The following is a 6,841-nucleotide window of genomic DNA, read 5'->3' as shown; positions in this document are numbered from 1 at the left end:
ATAAAGTAAATGCTAATTTTGTAATATTATGTTATTTTTCTTTACGTTTTACTTTGAATGATTTTATTCTTTTTGTTCTTATGATTAGGTGTTGATTTAATGATATTGAAGCTATAAATTTAATTTAATTGCGAAGTGTTTTTATTCTGTTGTATAAATATTATCAATTATCAAGCATGTATGATTTTTAGTTTGTAGTATTTCGTATAAAAAATTTCAATGGAATCGAAATGAACGTCTTTAGCTTTTAACATTTTTAATATCAAAAATTTACCATTGATTCTAGAATTATAGTTTATGTTAAGGGTATATTATTCTTTTAATGAGCTGAGAGTGACCAACTATAACAGCTTTAAATTTTGAGAGAGTTAATTTTTCGACCGTGTAAATAAAACTCCTCAATTGGATAAACTATTTAATTCATTATTAATTTTAGTACTTGTAGTACTATTATTTTTAATTTCAATTTTGATGCAGCTAACCTAAAACATTTTAGTATGTTTCGTGATCCACTTGATCAAATAAATTATTTTCAATTAATTAAGGTTTTGGTTGAGATAAAAAAGTCAGTGTCACGAGCGGGATTCGAACCCACGACCTTCGGCTAAATTAATTAATAATCTAAAATTATCTAGCGTACATTGAGTAATTACAGAGTTTTATCCATTTTGATATCATGTTTACATATAGTGAAAAAAATAATGCATATATTGTAGAAACTTCAGAGACTCCTCTTTCTATTACTCTTCAATCAGTTTTATTTTCATTTATGGTTTTTATGGATTTGTTAGATACCGTTTCGGAGAAATTTATAATTTGCATCATAGATTTATTTATTTATTTTCATAGATTCATTTTCTCTAATATAATCTAAGAGTTTAATTGCGGCTATCTGTATACTATGTCCTTCCCCCCCCCCTATGTGTGTGTGTGTGTGTGTGTGTGTGTGTGTGTGTGTGTGTGAGAGAGAGAGAGAGAGAGAGAGTGAGAGAGAGAGCTTACAATTTTCACATTCATTTATAATTGATCAATCGAAATTTTGAAACATCAATACTATTCGGATGCCGGCACGTTCCGAGTTCGAACGGTAAATAAGATAGTACGTGGAAGAAGTGTGGAATCCTCCTTTTAATTAGTCTCTAATCTGCGAAATTAATCTCCAGCTTCCTAATTAACCTGTGCTGGATATGGTTGAAGACGGCATGCAACATCCATTACTCTTGGAGAGGTCTGAAAATCTCGCTGCAAGACCGTTTGTGCCCTTATTTATTTATCAGGCACTGCTATAACTATTAATAAAATATTATTCCCAGTATATTGGCTAACTTATTTTTACTTGATAAGATAAAACAACACCATTTCTTAAAGTCTATTGGCTCGAAGCCTGCGGTAAAGTTAGAATCGTAAAACAAGGAAACTCTTGTGGGAAAGACGGCGAATAAAGAATCGTTGTTTCTTCCTCTTGCATATTTTTTGTTCTGGACTTTTTAGAAAATTTTAACGGAACAGTATGCACGTATGGCTCTCTTGGGAAGTCTAAACCGCAGATCAATGCAGCCTCTGTGACGGAGACAGTTAGCAATGTCGCCGCAGACGGTCGGTTGTTGTTTTATTAAGTGGGAGACTAACGGAGACGCAGACCTCTATTTTATTTTATCTGCAAGGAAAGATGTAGATCCAAATTTTATATTCCATTTTCTTATTAAATGAACAACATACATACTGTCTTGAAACACCCTAACCCTTTTTTTAGTATGGATGCCAGCATTTATCTCAAAAATCTGCAGTCATGCTTGAAGATAGACAATATACTTCTTTATTGAATTTTCAAGGCTTTCGAACTGCAGGTGAGTTAGAAATTTACCAAAAGTTTAACTGCACTTAAACAACTTTAAGTGCCTTTCGCCGGATCGTTTTTACCAAACAGCCCCTTGAAAAACTTTATACACCTCAAGGCATAAAATCACTCGATGGATTATAGAAAAGAGATAAAGATATTAAAGATGGCTCCCACCTCCGACGTTAAGCCTCTCGTTAAAATGACCCGTGGAGAAGCGAGGGACATTAGCCATCGCCGGTATTATTGAAGCGGAAATAATGGTCGGCATTAGTGGACGCCACCATTTTCTAAGGACATTTCTACGTTTGACAGTAGGAAAGGGACCTTGGCCAAGGTGAAAGAACTCGAGGCGTTTAAATTAATAGGCTATTATAATGGGTTTAGATCATTTTTTCACCTCCTGCCTTTTAAGTTATGAACAAGCCCGTCCAACCGGAGAGGAATTAAAACGTTCACACATCAGGGGGAAACGGATTTGTAGGATGCAATTATAAACAAATAGCGAGGGGGCTAATCAAAATATTACAGTATCGCGTCTGACACCTTTTATGTACCAAAAAATTGGAAAAAAAAGATTACATACTCTTTAAGAGGAAGAACAATAATAAAAATGTGTGGTGTTTAGTAACCGTTAGCCAATGATTACTTGGATATCGTGAGATGCGGTCTGGTGTGACGTGGGTTTTAGAAAAACATTTTCTTTACCGTGCCAACGTTTCGATCTTTATTTAGATCATCTTCAGGGCTCAAAGTGTTTGTTTTCCGTGTAGATGTGTCATTCTTGTGAGTCTTGTTGAGAGTGCACTTTGAGCCCTGAGGTTGATCTCAATAAAGCTCGAAACGTTGGCATGATAAAGAAAACGTTTTTCTAAAACCTACTTCACACAATACCGCGCCTCACGATCTCCAAATAATAATAAAAATATTGAGTTGTAGAAATTAATTTATGTATAGTAATGGCGGTGTGTAACTGTAATTTATTTAAGAGAAGCTAAAGAAAGATTATATATATATGAGGGAATGGTCTAGTACTTATATTTATCAGCATTTATGATACTTGCTGTGTACGACGCAAATGGATTTATTAGAATTGTCTCGATCGTGAAATGATTTTACGACAATGGTCTCGTATGCCACAATTGGATTTATGAGTGATCGTGTTTGAAACAAACCAATGCATCGTATGACAAAAATATATTTCTGAGAATGAATGTGGGCAATGTTGTCACGAGCGTCATAAACAGATGTCTGGATAAGTTGAGTACGACGTATATGCATGTGAATAGTCTTAAGCAACAGAAAAGCAATTATGGGAATTGTCTAGAAGGAAACCAATAAAATATGAAAATCGTTTTGTGGGATGCAAAATGGATTTAAGAGAGTGGTCGTGTAAAACATCAATCTATTTATGACACTGGTTGCATAGGATACAAATGCATTTTCTCATAAAATTCTCGTGGAACGCAAATTGGGTAAAGAGACTGGTCTTGTAAAACACATATCCGTTTATGACACTGGTTGCATAAGACACAAATGCATTTATGAGAATGGTCTCGTGGAACGCAAATGGGGTTAAGAGACTGGTCGTCTAAAACACAAACCCATTTATGTCACTGGTCTCGTGGAACGCATAAGGATTTAAGAGACTGGTCGTGTAAAACACAAATCCATTTATGAGAATGGTTGTATAAGACACAAATGAATTTGTAAGAATTGTCTTGAACGACACAAATCCATTTATGAAAATGGTTAGATACGACACAAATGGATTTGTAAGAATTGTCTTGAACGACACAAATCCATTTATGAAAAGTTAGATACGACACAAATGGATTTGTAAGAATTGTCTTGAACGAAACAAATCCATTTATGAAAATGGTTGTTTAAGACACAAATGGATTTATTAGAATTGTCTTAAACGACACAAATCCATTTATGAGAATGGTTGTATAAGACACAAATGGATTTATTAGAATTGTCTTGAACGAAACAAATCCATTTATGAGAACGGTTGTATAAGACACAAATGGATTTATAAGAATTGTCTTGAACGACAAAAATCCATTTATGAGAATGATCTCGTGGAACGCAAATGGGGTAAAGAGACTGGTCGTGTAAAACACAAATCCGTTTATGAAACTGGTTGCATAAGACACAAATGCATTTATGAGAATGGTCTCGTGGAACGCATATGGATTTAAGGACTGGTCGTGTAAAACAAAAATCCATTTATGAGAATGGTTATATACGACAAATAGATTTATAAGAATTGTCTTGAACGACAAAAATCCATTTATGAGAATGATCTCGTGGAACGCAAATGGGGTAAAGAGACTGGTCGAGTAAAACACACATCCGTTTATGACACTGGTTGCATAAGACACAAATGCATTTATGAGAATGGTCTCGTGAAACGCATAAGGATTTAAGAGACTGGTCGTGTAAAACACAAATCCATTTATGAGGACGGTTGTATAAGACACAAATGGATTTATTAAAATTGTCTTGAACGACACAAATGCATTTATGAGAATGGTCTCGTGGAACGCATAAGGATTTAAGAGACTGGTCGTGTAAAACACAAATCCATTTATGAGGACGGTTGTATAAGACACAAATGGATTTATTAAAATTGTCTTGAACGACACAAATCCATTTATGAGAATGGTCTCGTGGAACGCATATTGATTTAAGAGACTGGTCGTGTAAAACACAAATCCATTTATGAGGTAACGTCGTATAAGACACAAATGGATTTATAAGAATTGTCTTGAACGACACAAATCCATTTATGAGAATGGTTTTGTTGGACGCGTAAAAAGTTAAGAGACCGGTCCTGTACAACAGAATTCCTTTTATGAAAATAGTTGCCTCAAATAATTTATAAGAACTGTCTCGAAAGACAGCAATACATTTATGAGAATGGTCACGAACCACAAAAATGTATTTACGAGTATGAATGTGAGCAAAGTAAATACATATATGAAAATTGTCTCGTGGAACACAAACGGATTTCTTGATCGGCTGTGTACGACGCAAATGTATTTATGAGAATAGTCTTGAGCGGCGTAAAGTTAACAATATGTTCTCTAGCGATGCAGATTCAGTAACCACAATAACCTGCGAATATTGCCAACTCATAAATTTACGACTTTAAGCGATTATTACTTATTTACTAAAGGAAAATATTTACAATTTGATTACCGTTTATGCCTTCGGGATTTAGAGATTTAGGAGTCAGCAATTATCAGTTGCAGCGGTACACCTTGACTCATGTTTAAATAACCCATTTGCAAAACACTCCTGGCCGCCGTATCCTCTAATAAGCCCAACCGGTCGGGATGACTTCGGCTCATAATAATGATATGTTTTTTTAGGGTGAATGCGCTTATTAATTACGATGACGAGGGAGGAGCCCCGATAACAATTTGTCACTAATGTTAGCTCACAGGTCGGAAATCGATTAGAAACCGGTCGGCGAAAGTGTATAATGGCCATGTGGGTGCATGCGGGAATCGGCGATATCAATATTTCGGATTGGCATTGGCTGGCTCGTTACTACTTTCATTGCCCGTCAATTTTTATGAGCTATAAACTCCACAGAAAAAGTTCGACTTCGATCATTAATCTTAGGGAAAATCAAATAACTTCGAAAACAATTAACGTTGTTCACATTGTAAATTCTAATTTTAAACTATTAACTAGCATAAAATTAACTTCTCTGGTGTTTTTCAAACCTTATTCTTTCTTTCAATTAATTATTCTTTTTACCTAAGGTCTTGGTTGAGAAAAAAGTCAGTGTCATGAACCGGATTCGAACCCACGACCTTCGGCTAAATACGCCGCTCCTCTGCCACTTGAGCTATCTAGACTTCGATCCTCTGGGACACCAACTCTCCATCTCAACATCTCAGAATCGAATCGTGATTACACGACATTTGAAAATGGCAAAAAGAGGGAAAATTCGAACGGTTGTAGGTTGAGATGGAGAGTGTTTGAGAGGATCGAAGTCACGATAACTTAAGTGGTAGAGTAGCTGCGTATTTAGCCGAAGGTCGTGGGTTCGAATCCCGCTCGTGACACTGACAAACCAGACAAAACCGATAAGTTTTTTATCTTAATCAAAACTTACGGAAAAAGAACCACTAATTCAATTGGTCAAGTCAATTGACCACTAAAACGTAAATGGATTAAAACTTATTCTTTCTATTTCATTAATCAACTTTTCATATCATCAGATGGTGTCAATGCAATACAGGCTCAATTTCATAGATTAACCTCATGTATGTTTAACGGCCATAATTGACCATATTAATTATTTCAATTAATTATTCTTTTTATGTAAGGTCTTTGTTGAGATGAAAAAGTTAGTGTCACGAGCGGGATTCGAATCCACGACCTTCCGGCAAAATGGTCCGGGGTTCGAAACCCCGCGACACTAATTTTTTCATCTCAACCAAGACAAATGTAAAGAATAATTAATTAAAATACCCGTTTTACTATTTGACTTTTTATAACATAAGGAAAATAATATGAACCACAAGCTATCTTAAGATCTTATCAAGACCTATCTTTAAAAGTCTTTAATAATCAAACAGCAAAGATGGAATTTTTCCATGAGATTTCCTTTTTGGATCTTTCTTATCATTTTGGTCAGCCTGTCATCGCTGTTTTAGTCTGTCTGAATAATTTTGTTGAATTATTGATCATTTATCTGTTCATTTATTTATCTGGTCGGCTATGTAATAACTTATAGTGAGATGTTAGAAGGCAAAAAGTGCGAAATCATCTTTTCCGCCAACTTCTTTGATTTATGGCATCAATGATGACCTGCTACAGTTCAACCTGTGAAGATTGTCAGGAGGCCAGGTTAGTAAAAAAACAGGCTCGAATTACACCCAGAGGACCTTAGAGTCATATTACCGGAGCCATTTTATGTTCCGCTAATGCCCAGGCGATTCAGTTATTATCTTAAAAACTTGTGGTTTTTTGCAACTTTAT

This window comes from Cimex lectularius, unplaced genomic scaffold (assembly GCF_000648675.2).
Source record: "Cimex lectularius strain Harlan isolate CLEC.00 unplaced genomic scaffold, Clec_2.1 scaffold55, whole genome shotgun sequence".
Lineage (NCBI taxonomy): Eukaryota > Metazoa > Arthropoda > Insecta > Hemiptera > Cimicidae > Cimex > Cimex lectularius.
Note: the sequence above shows the minus strand (reverse complement) of the source record.